Raw genomic sequence first — 12,962 nt, 5'->3', positions numbered from 1 at the left:
TGTGATAAGCGTAGTTTGCTTCCGTCGACTTCCATCACGTTTAGTTTCAATGCAGTAAAGATTACCGTCAGGAAAGCCGAGTAATCATTGCAAAAGCTCATATTGCCGCAGAGATCTCTCCGCGCGAAGTATCCTTCCAGGCGTCTCATCGCACCGCCGTTGGAAGAGCGCCAGCAACGCCTTGCGCGTGGCGCGAACGCGGCTCTCGTGCACGCGAACGCGGCTGCGCGTGTGCTCAATCTTCGGACATGGTTGACTGTGGAACGCGTTCCTGTTAACTCTGCTTGTCAATTGTGTGAATGTGTTTTAGTGTTAAGTCTCTGGGCACAAGTTCGCCCACAATAAACCAGTTTGTTTAGTGTGCTTCATTGAAGAGTGCTACATATCTTAGCATATGCTATGACTTTCTCTTCCCCGTTTTGCCATTGAACTAGAACGGCGCCGAGACCAAGATTGCTTGCGTCGGTATGGACTTCTGTGTCCGCCGTCTCGTCGAAGTGGGCCAGGATCGGTGGGGCTTGTAATCGTTCCTTTAATTCATTGAAGGCAACCTCTTGTTCTGCATGCCACATGAAGGGTGCGTCTTCTTTAGTAAGTCTCGTGAGAGGTTCGGCAATTTTGGAGAAGTTTTCTACAAATCACCTGTAATAAGCGCATAGTCCCAAAAATCGCCGGATTGCCTTCTTGTCTGTCGGCTTCGGAAATCGCGCAACGGCAACAGTCTTGTCGGGATCTGGGCCAACACCTTGTGCGCTGATTACGTGACCCAGAAAACGAAGTTCTTGGAATCCAAACTAACATTTTTCAGGTTTAATGGTCAGGCCTGCGGAGCGGATAGCTTGGAGCACTAAACGTAGCCTCTGCATATGCTGGTAGAACGTTGCAGAAAATACTACCACGTCATCTAGGTAAACTAAGCACGACTGCCATTTGAGACCCGAGAGGACACTGTCCATCATGCGCTGGAATGTCGCCGGCGCACAACAGAGGCCGAATGGAAGTGCTTTGAACTCGTACAGGCCGTCTGGGGTAACGAAAGCCGTCTTTTCGCGGTCTCTTTCGTCCACTTCAATTTGCCAATACCCGCTCTTGAGGTCTAATGAAGAGAAAAATTTTGCATGTCGTAGCCGATCCAAGGTGTCATCAATGCGTGGCAGGGGGTACACATCACGCTTGGTCACGCTGTTCAATTTCCTGTAATCAACACAGAATCTCACTGTATTGTCTTTTTTTCTCACAAGGACTACGGGTGACGCCCACGGGCTGTTCGATGGCTGAATGACATCGTCCTTAAGCATCTCTTGCACCTGACTCTTTATGATCTCTCGTTCAACCGGTGATACTCGGTACGGGTGTTGGTACACTGGTCTGGTTTGTTCGTCTGTTATTATACGGTGTTTAACAATCGGTGTGCGCCGTACCTTTGACGAAGTGGAGAAACATTCTGCGAAGTCATTTATCAGCTCTTCCATCAATTCTTTCTGGGTTGGCGACAGACTTGGGTTGATTGCAACTGACGTTATGGCGTCATGCGTGGTTTGTGCAGCAGGCGGCGTAGATGCTAAGCTACATACATTTGTGACTGCAGTAACGCTGTGTAGAAAGGCGATGGCTGTGTTCTTTGCGACATGTGGAAATTCACTTCCGAAATTCGTCAGCAATACATCAGCACACCCATCGCGTAGCTGAACAATTCCCCGTGCTATACAAATACTTTTCTACAACAGTAGCTCGATGTTGGCATCCGCTATACCTTCCGAGTCGTCGAATGCTTCACTTCTTACGCGAACCAGCATGCTGCATCGTGGTGGCACGGTTACGTCATCGTCAGTAATCCGATGCCTAGTCGTACTTGAAGAGGCACGCGGGCTTGGTGATCGGTAACGCATAGGGTATGGCGACCGAGATTCATGATGGCGAGGTGCGCTAAAACTCTGCCGCGTACACAAGCACTCCTCGATGTCAGATGGTCTTTCGCCGTTTCGGGGGCATGGTGCATTCATAGAAAATCCTCTAAGACCGGCTTGCCGGTACGGGCAAAATCGGTACAGATGACCAGCCTCTCCGCAGTGAAAACACAGGGGCCTACGGTTGGCGTCACGCCACACGTCACTTTTCCTGGGCCTTGTCCTCAGCCATACGGGGCTTGTGTGCTATCGGCACGTAGTTACTTGGCCTCGCGATGGGTGCACTGTGAACGATGGACGCACTGTGAACGATCGGTGCACTTTCAACGATTGGTGCACTGTGAACGGCGGGTCGCCTGAGCATCTCGGAGTACGTTGGCGTCGGTCGTGCTGGTGCTGGCTCAGATTGTGGTTCCCGTATGGCTTGTCTCACTTCGCTTCTGACGATGTCGACGATAGACGGTTCCGGTGGAACTTCGTGAGACTGCATCTTGCGTAGCTCTTCCCCGACTACAGACCTGACGAGTTCCCGCAGTGTGTGTAGATTGTTGTCAGTACACGCAGAAAAGACATTTGCGGACGCGCAGCTTAAGTCGCGGTTGTATTGCCGGGCTCGCTGCTGAAGCGTCATTTCAATCGTCGTTGCTTCCGATCGAAACTCAGCAACGATGCGTGGCGGATTGCGAACGAGACCCGCGAAAAGCTCTTGCTTCACCCCATGCATGAGATGGCGCACCTTTTTGTCTTCACTCATGTTGGGGTCAGCGCGCTTGAAAAGGCGGGACATGTCCTCTATGTACATGGCTACGCTTTCATTCGTGCGCTGATTCCGTGCCCGAAGAGCAGTTTCTGCCTTCTCCCTGCGATCGTTGCTACCATACGTAGCCAGCAGCTGCTGCCGAAACTCTTCCCAAGACGACAGAGAAGCCTCGTGGTTTTCGAACCACGTTCGCGCCGAGTCTTCTAAAGCAAAATACACATGGCGCAGCTTGCGTTCTTCACTCCATTCGTTAGACCTTGCCACTCTCTCAAAATGGTCCAACCAGTCCTCGGCGTCTTCGAACGAGTCGCCGTGGAAGGCCTGTGGTGTGATAGGTTGACTCACTATGAGCTGTGCCGGTGTAGTGACTTGGCTGGTCATGGTAGCGCGGTCAGTTGGCTCCCTTGCCGCGAAGAGAAGAGGTCCGAATTCTGGCGAATCCCCTCGAAGACGACGGCTGGTACGTTGGTGCACTGGCGTCAGTTCCAAGGGTTCCAATCGCCGAGGATCAGGACTAAGCTCTCTTCGGTGTGTGGGGCTCGAAATCATACCCCGCACCTCCACCAGATATGTAGCACTCTTCAATGAAGCACACTAAACAAACTGGTTTATTGTGGGCGAACTTGTGCCCAGAGACTTAACACTAAAACACATTCACACAATTGACAAGCAGAGTTAACAGGAACGCGTTCCACAGTCAACCATGTCCGAAGATTGAGCACACGCGCAGCCGCGTTCGCGTGCACGAGAGCCGCGTGCACGAGAGCCGCGTTCGCGCCACGCGCAAGGCGTTGCTGGCGCTCTTCCAGCGGCGGTGCGATGAGACGCCTGGAAGGATACTTCGCGCGGAGAGATCTCTGCGGCAATATGACTATTAAGTTACCCACATTTTCGATAATCTCAAGAAGATTTCCCTCGTGCACTTTCTTTTTTTTTCCCTTGTCGACTCCACGAGGTGAGCCGCGCTAACCCTCCGAGCAGAAATTGCATGTCCATCTGCCAGGGGTGAACAAAAATGGATCAACCCTAGCCCTTAGGGTGTAGCGATTATTCTAAATGATTAAACATAACGCTAGAGGTGAAGCATGTTGTTGCGTTTAGTCTTGGGATTCCTCACTGAATGTGTGAGTACTACTCGCTAGTGAACCTCAAGCAAGAACTTCCCCAACTTCAGCGGCGTTTGTCACCCTCAGACACCGTGCTTACAACCTTCGAGGAACCACCGCGTCAAGAGGAGGGGAGAGGGGGAGGGAGCACAGGAGACAGAATTCCCCCCCCCAACAAAAAAGTTCGCCAACCATTACAATACTCCCTAATGCGAAATTTAGGCGCAGCTCTATACATCTTGTCAATTCGCGCTATATTGGCTAGGGCAGACAGTCTATCTCGTGAGGTACGTTGCAAACGGAGCAAAGTGTGGCGCGACTGCCTCGCCAACTTGGAGATCGCGAGAGGCAGCGCGTGGGTGACGCGTGGGAGCGATTCACAAACGCCGCCGCAGACAGGCTTCCCAGAAGACGCGCGCTATAGTCTCGCGGTATCTCGTAGCCTTTCTCGCTTTCGCCATACCCTCCCCCTCCGCTTCCTCCTTGCGTCTTTCACCCCCCGCTGCGCTCCGCCTTCGCTCTTTCATCCGCTGTGCTCGTTCGCTCGGTTACGCCGACGCTCGCCTAAGAGCTGCGGTCTGAAATAATCTGAAAAATGTTACGCATTACTTAGTTAATGTGTCTTTTCTTGAGAAATGCTTGAGTAAAATATTATTAGGTACCGGCTGTGCTCCCGTTCAGCTGCCCCAAATATTGTATATCAGCCACATTGCAAGTGCACAGAAAGTAACGGCCTAAAATTTACGACGTTTTGTAGTAACTCGTTGGGGCCAAGAAGGTAAACCACTAGCCTAACTTGTATATGCGGGAACGGAAGTAATCGGACACTGTATAATTAAGTTGGTTCTTTTCCTCCGTCTTCCTTCTTCTCATTTCTTAACTTCTTAACCACCTTTCCCCTGCGTAGGGCAGCAAACTCAACGCGCGTCGGGTTGACCTCGCTACCTGTACTCTCTCTCGTCGTCCGCATAGAATTGTGAACTCACCCTTTCCTTCCCCATCTACCTTTCCCCTACGTAGAGTAGGATAAAGGTATAGATGCTCCCACCACGCCAACGTGTGTTGTGCTGCCACATCTTAGTGTTTCAGGTGCGGGGGCTGTTTTGAGCAGCCCCAGGTAATGTGAAAAAGCGTGAAATCTTGATGTCGCTTCACTTGAGACGTGAATGACATTTGCTCGCGCTCACGCAAATTGCATGTGTTGTCCAAATCTTCGAATGAAATCAGGTCGGACTATTCAGTGCACATGAGAAGTCATATATGAGAAAATGTAGGAATAATAATTGAAACTGAGGCACTAAGGAGGGTGGATAAATATACACTAACAGAAAAAAGGTTGTGTCTCACTTTCTTTGAAGCTATCGTATTTGCGATAATGGCACATGGCCTCATTTCCTCGTACGCTAGTGGCTTCGACGACACTGTTTGTCTGTTTTTCTTTTTTCTTTCTTTCTTTCTTTCTTTCTTTCTTTTTTTTTTGGGGGGGGGGTATGCACTCCCTTAGCCGGGGCTGGGTAAGTGAGAGGAGGAGCGTTGAAGCGGACGCCTCCAATAAGCGGAACACCTTAGGCGCCGTGGTCTCCGGTATTCGCACGTTGCTCGTTTCAAGACTTCGGAGGCCAAAAGCAGCTCGCTCTATTTCATCTGTCGCTCCTCTGATGGCGCTACGTGTATCTAGTGGTTGCGTTTAATTTCATCGTTAATGGTGAGTTGGATTCATTGATTGATTGCTTGACCTTGCCTGCCTGCTTGGTTGATTGATTGATTGGAATGCGAAAGCAACACCAAGGATACGAGAGGCATCAATCTCACCACACGGTCGAAACGCTGCAGTGTGCATCATGTCAAAATCGAGTAAGGCAAGGTATCGTTTAGCAGCAGTGAGATTATGATGTCAGCGTAAAATCGTGTTGACTAGTCGGCAGACGGGGTTTTTTGATTATGAATTAAGAAAAGCCGTTAGGAATTCCCGAGAAACCACATCAGTAGGCTTCTGGCACGATAGTACGTGTCGGTAATTAAATCTAGCAATTACCCGGCACACGCTTGAAAGGTCAGAAAGCCTGGAACAACCCTTGCTTCGAGATAGCCGCAGGAATGTACGAGTTACGATCGCCGTTCTGCCGAGTTAAATGAATGTTCAGCATCAGGTTGTTAATAGACGGAAACAAATGGGAGGACGCTTGAGTTCGCTTTTAAGTGTGGAACGCGATTGCATTCAAAGATCCCTCACTGCTACTCATGCTTCCCAACGACTGCAGCTTATGCAACCGTAATGGTTACTGGCAAACACTGGCGGCGAACGCTATCCACGTAGGCGAGCTTTCTGGTGGAAACTCGGCCTCCTGCGTGGGCCGATCCCGGAGATAGTGCACAACCGTGCGAAAGAAATTACATCATTTTCAGGCTTCCGTATTTATTTCGCACTTTAATAATATTTCAGTCCGAGAAGATTTAGCATAAAAGGCATGCGATGTGGCTGTTTTGCTTCATGGCATTTGTTTGTGGAGTGTCATTCTCAAAATTCCTAGGAATAGCTTTGCCAAGAATTCAAGACAACGTCTGAGCAACATTACTGGTAGAATGGTGTGGCATACCTAAGCTTGGTTGGGAATAATTTTCTTAGCCGCGGGCGCCACTGCCGACGCCGACGCCGCATTTTCTGCGACACGGGGCCCTACACGCTACCGCGTTAAAAATATCTCCGTGGACGAGCGACGCGCACCACATAGACCAACACAGAAAGACGAAGAAGGAATATTTTATTCGTAACAGCGCAACAACGGACAGGTTAATGTTATCCGAGTACTCGATTGCGACAAGCCCGATGTAAACTGCACTTCGACAGCGCTCTAGAGTGCTCGAAAGCCACCAGTCAAATGTTTCCAAATTTCTAAATGCAGAAGGCAATTAGAAATCGTGCACATCTAGAATTATTGCGGAATTTTTCATTTATAACGCAGTCTTTTGTCCAGAATGAACAATTTGCAAAGCTCCAAAGTAGTTCGAGGCCAGACGGACGAATTTTATGCAAATCTATGCACTAGTCATCATTCCTTTGCTGGCTGAACCTGGGGTTCCGGGCCAAACTGTGTACCCAGGACGCCATGCTGTTACTCAAGAACGAAATCGTGGACAGACAGTTTCCCACGTTGGATAACAGAGCGGTGCTCGGGCTGGATCTCCAGGGAGCGTTCGACAACGTACACCACTCGGCCGTCCTTCGGCAGGTGCCCCACCTCAACATGGGGGAGAGGACGTTCGCTTACATCAAAGATTTCCTGACCAACCGCACCACGCGGCTTGTGGCAGGAGAACTACAACTACCGCTCAAGCAGCTGGGGAGCACGGGGACCCCGCAGGGCTCGGTGATCTCCCCTCTGTTGTTCAACCTCGTCATGATAGGCGTTGCAAGAAGATTGGAACGTGTTAGAAACATCAAGTACACGATCTACACGGACGACATCACGCTGTGGTGAACGGGAGGAAGCGACAGCCAGATCGAGGCAGCCCTCCAAGAAGCCGTCGTCGCCGTAGAAGAACACCTACGACCCACCGGACTCAAATGTTCAACAACCAAGTCGGAACTGCTAGTTATCTCACCGCAAAGTGCGCGACGCCCGACAACGCAGCACATCAACGTGGTAACCCAAGACGGAACGCCGATACCGCACGTGCAGACGCTCAGAGTTTTCGGGCTGCACCTCCAGGACCTGAACCGCAACAACGTGACGGTACAGAAGCTCCACGCAAAGCTCCACGCACCCGCTTACTCAAGAAGGTGGCCACGCGGTACCAGGGCATGAGAGAAGACAGTCTACTACGACTCACCCAGTCGTTTGCAGTCAGCCACATCTCTTACGTAGCGTCGTTCCACAATTGTAAAGCGGCGGAGAAGATCAAGATTGACGCGATGATCAAAAAGGCGTACAAGACGGCCCTGGGCCTGTACCCCCACACCAACACGGAAGGCATGCTCGCGTTGTGCGTTCACAACACGCTGGAAGAAATCGCAGAAGCCCAGCGAACGGCGCAGTATCACCGCTTGTCCCAGACCAGGACGGGAAGTACGATACTACAACGCATCGGAATCAACGCGCCTGCGACGACCCCGGAGGTAGCAAAGCAGCTACCCCGGGACGTTCTCCAAAGACTGAGGGTACCATCCTTACCGAAGCACATGCATCCGCAAGTACACCAAGAAAGAAGAATGGCGAGAGCAACGGCCCTCACAAAGGGTCACGCCAACGATGCGCGCGCGTACTACGTGGACGTGGCGAAGTATCCCCACCGGCCAAACACGTACGCAGCAGCAGTCATCGCTGCAGACACCGGAGTACTTACAATGTCGGGAAGCATACGGTGCAAGTCGCCCACGCAAGCCGAGGAGTTTGCAATCGCACTGGCACTAGCGATCCCGGATTGCCGCACGGTCCTCAGCGACTCGAAGCCGGCAATAGTGAACTTTGCTACAAACAACGTCCATGGAACCACTGCAAGAGTATGTTCAACGATAGCAAGACCGGAAACCACCGTTACCGTCAAGTGGTTCCCTGCGCACGCCGGGGAGCTGGGCGCGGGCCCGAACCGCAACGAGGACGCAGATACGGAGGCACACGCGCTAACTAGCCGCGGGTCTCCGTCAACGCATTCCTCGGAGCCGCAACGACCCGGTGCCAAGGACGAAGAGTATTCCATCACAACCTACGGCGACGTTCTGCAGTGGTACAGAACGAGCATACGCCTCTACCCACCGCCTCACCGAGACCTACAACGCAGCAAAGCAGCCACACTACGGCAGTTGCAAGTACAAGCCATATGGACCCCCGTCTGGGCAAAGCACGTTTGCCCGGAGGTATACACCACGGATATATGCCAACACTGCAAGAAGGCGCACGCCACCCAGAGACACCTCCTCTGGGACTGTGCGCCAGCGCCGGGTAACCAAGAAGAAGCAATGCCAACTGCCATCAGCAGCAAGATCATCAGCTGAGAGCCAGGCAACCAAAGAGACGTGGTCCAGCACGTGCTTAGCATCCTGGAACGCCAGCGGCCGAAAGCGGCGCCCCCACGGGTTTGACGCGAGTAGGTTGCTGCTCCGGGACGTTCGAGCACGCTAGTGTCTCGCTTTAATTCACCTACCCCTTTCCCCCTTTATGCCGGATCGTCAGTAAAGTTGTTTCACTCACTCACTTGCCGGCTGAACAGTCATGCTTGCCGCTCCCATAGACAGTAGCGACGGAGTTCCCCATAGATATCTCTATGGGTGAAACATCCAAAGCACCATCTGCCTGGTGGCATGTAACTCTTCCGCCAGCACCGGTAAACGTCACGCAGGGGCTTTCGCTACTGCCACAGCCGGTCAGGAACGCGCTGGCTCCATGCTCAGAGGAAAGGAAAAAGAAGTGGCCGCTGCAGCGCGTGAGCCAGAGAAAAAGGTCTCATTTGTTCGAATTATTTCGTGAGGCTCGGAAGTGTCGCACTTCTCTCTCTAGTTGAGCAGGAATGGACAGCGTGCAGCTCGGACCCTGTGACACGGTGGGCCAAAACAGCAAGCCCGCCCCAGGAGACGCAGGAAGCGTCGTGACGAAGCCACCGACGCCAGAAGCACGGACAAGCAGCGGCGGTGGCGATACCATTCAATGCTGCTCCCCTGACGGACAGGTCCCGTTACCCGAGAGCGTGACCCGAGGTTCGGGTGACGCATTCTTTGCCGGCGCTCCCCGTAGCCCCATCACGTCTCGCAAGATGCTACCAGTCGTCATCGACGACCAGGAGTTCGTTCCGGACGAACTGAAGGTACCCTCTGAGCTCGGGAACAGTTTCATTGCGGGCGACTTGGGACGTCGTCGCGGCTACGTGTTCCGGAACGAAGCTGACGTCGAGGCTGCTGCTGCAGCTTCCCAGAAGGACGGCCCCAAGAAGAGTGAGTGACTCGCTGGAAGAGAGTCACTCACTCTTCGAGATCGACGCACCTCGCAGTCAGAGGGCCTGAGAGCATGGACTGAGTAGCGACGAGAGAAGACGGGAAGTGTGTCGAGCGTGCGTCGGCTGATTTCGACGAAGAACTACGCGCAAGCGCGTGCAAGGCTTTTAAGAACTGCTCGTCCAGAGAAGGCAGAGTTCTTTTGGACCACTTGGCGTCAGTCCTCGTGCACCGCGTGCTTGTTCAGGTTTCCTTTGAGTTAAAAGTGTTCTGTTCTTCACCCATTGCTTTCTTGCATTTTTTTTTCTTAGTTAAGACCTGGCGTCAGCGCATGTTTTGACATTAAAGCTTTCTTGCTTCCGTTTAGCGTCATCTCTTGCATTTTATCCAGCTGCCTACCGGTTCGAAAAAAAAAAAAACATCCTACGCCTTACTGAACTCCGTGCTCTTTGTTATGCGAGCACATTTCTGTTCATTTAAGCGACACAATACTGCGAATTCGATTTTAAAGCAATTCTGTTAAGAGTCGTTCTACTACGGTTTGCGTTTGGCCGCGTGGAAGATATCAAACGTCAAACACCAGCCAACATCGCAGCCTGCGTTGGAGCCCCGAAGTGACCGTATGACCAAAGCGTCGATGAGGACAAGCAGCTGAGCGCCGGCGTCGGTGATAAGCTGTCACGAAGAATATCTGTCAGTGCAGTCTGAGGCTGTCTGAACGTGCGTAGTTTAACAGGACCATATGTCGGATGTAATGCAGGATATAAGGTACTACACTCGGATATAGTGAAGTGTTTAAAGAGTTCTATAGTATAGAGAAGGAAATGAACCGCATATAAAGGAGCGTTTGCTAAGTCGTGGGTAGATTTCCAGCAGTGGCATAGCAGAGCCCTGGGACATCCAAAGGGTGTGGAAACTTTATAGAGCTTCGCGGTCTTTGATGTATGAGTCGATCAGATTGGTATATCTATGAATGTATTTTTTTGCGCTGGCCTTATGTAAGACCTAGGTTGATGATGATGATGCTGATGATATCAGGCATTCACTTTCACATTCGATTTCCCTTTACACTGAGGCCCCATTATTGCGGAGAGGAAATAGCACAGATATACCGCAATATTCGATCGCACATTGCGGTGGCCCCAATTCCCAAGAACACGCACCCCAAGTACCATTCCGGACGACGCAGAGCAAGGGCCAAGACTCTTCCCAAACGTTTCGGCATGGAAGCGGGAGTGTATTACACGGATGCTAGTCGAACCAGCTCCGACACGTTCACCGTAGTCTCTACGCGTGAGAATAACGTAACAACGGCATCCTTCAAAACCTCCTCGGCATGCGTGGCAGAGACTGCAGTCATCGCCTTGGCCATTCAGGACGCCGAGCGCTAAACCAATTCGGCTGTCATATTATCCGACTCACAAGCAGCTTACCGTCCGTTTCTAAATGGGACGGCACCCCAGTCAATATTCGAAATTTGAGGGAATCAACTAGATGGGCACCACACTATCATATGGTGTCCGGCACACAAAGGACTGGCAGGGAACGCGAGTGCAGACCGTATTGCTCGAGGATTAAACTTCCGAGCAACGGCAGGGCCCAGCTACGACCTTCCGCCGAATTCTCGTGACATCCTTTTGCAGAAAAGGCAGCAGCGGGGACGTTTTGCACATCCTCACTCGAATTTAAACAGCCAACCGGAGAGGGACTGGCGTCGTATTCAGACGAATACATACTCCAACCTGCACCACCTACCCAGAATACACCCTACGAGGTTCATTGATGAGTGCCCGTGGTGCACAGACATACACACACTAAAACAAATCACATGGGAGTGTCCCAAGAGGTCTCCGCACATAGATAGCCCAATAGTACTCAAACATCCACTCATGAGGAATAGGCAGTGGGAGGCGTGGCTTGCGGACGACGGCCGGCAAAGCAAATTGGCTCTTCTGGACCAAGCCCAGTGAGCCGCTCATGCCAGTGGAGCCCTGGAATAAGGGCCCCAACCAACGTGCCTTGTTTTATTTATTTCTTCTCAATAAATTTTTCCTCACTCACTCACATTTTAGATCTTCAACGTTTAACCAGTGTCTTAGAGTTATTCTAAGGTAATTTTTCGCCCTTAATGTGATAAGCGTAGTTTGCTTTAGTCGACTTGCCTCACCTTTAGTTTCAATACAGTAAAGATTATCGTCAGGAAAGCCGTTGCATTGGAAAAACACATATGACTATTAAGTTACACAAATTTGCAATAATTTCACCAATAATTCCGTCCTGCATTTCTTTTCCTTGGCGACGGCACGAAGGTGAGCTTGCTGAGAGCCGAGCAGAAAAACTTTACTGTACAGGGATTCACTAGTGCCATGTATCTTACTTAATTCTGCACTAAGTGCAATTTTATAAAATACATCATTGATCTTTTCAAAAGCCACTAGTGCCAACTATATTTTCTTTTTAACAAGTTAAACATTATCTTTTATCAAACATTTATGCATTTGTGTTTCAAACTTGGTTCCACCTCTCAAACATCAGAATAGGGTCCTACAAACATAGGTAACAGTGTTTCAACCTTTCTAAAAGCTCCCGACAAAATTTTGATTAATCAATTAACCGATGAAAAACGCTGCATAAAAAGCGATTAATCGATTAGGAATGATTCATTGTTAATCGGGCAAAATAATGGTTGGCCCTTGCACTCTGTGAAGATCGTTAACCAGCGAAGCTGAAACGTGCGGCCCCGGTGTTTATTACTGGGTTTATCCCTTTCATTAAAGTATTTCTCAATTATGAAGTTACACACGCGTTCGGCTGTGACAGAGAGAACGACGTCACTGACGGTATACCCGCAGTCCACCGTTGTCGCTTGCGTTAGATTTCTCGAGTTTGCTCGGCGGCGTGGTTAGCAGAATCCGCCCGCCATTTCCGCTTGCGATTCTTTGAAATTAAATTGCTTCAAAATAAATATGTCCGTTACAAAAGACAATGAATTGATCTTACCCCCCTTAAACAATGACTCATCCCCCACTACGGCGTGCCTCATAATCAGAACTGGTTTTGGCACGTAAAACCCAACAATTTAATTTTTAATTTACCCCCGTAAACGCGGCCTCCCCATTATGACGACATTAAGAAGAGTGAAATTCTACGCTGGAATGATGAGTGGCAACGCAGCCAGCTGTGAAAGCAGATGACGACGACGAACGCGGGAGCAGTGGCACTAGCGCGTGTCGAGCACGAGCCAATGAGCCAGCTGCGGAAGA

Source organism: Dermacentor silvarum, chromosome 2 (genome assembly GCF_013339745.2).
Source record: "Dermacentor silvarum isolate Dsil-2018 chromosome 2, BIME_Dsil_1.4, whole genome shotgun sequence".
In the NCBI taxonomy this organism is placed as follows: Eukaryota; Metazoa; Arthropoda; class Arachnida; order Ixodida; family Ixodidae; genus Dermacentor; species Dermacentor silvarum.
Note: the sequence above shows the minus strand (reverse complement) of the source record.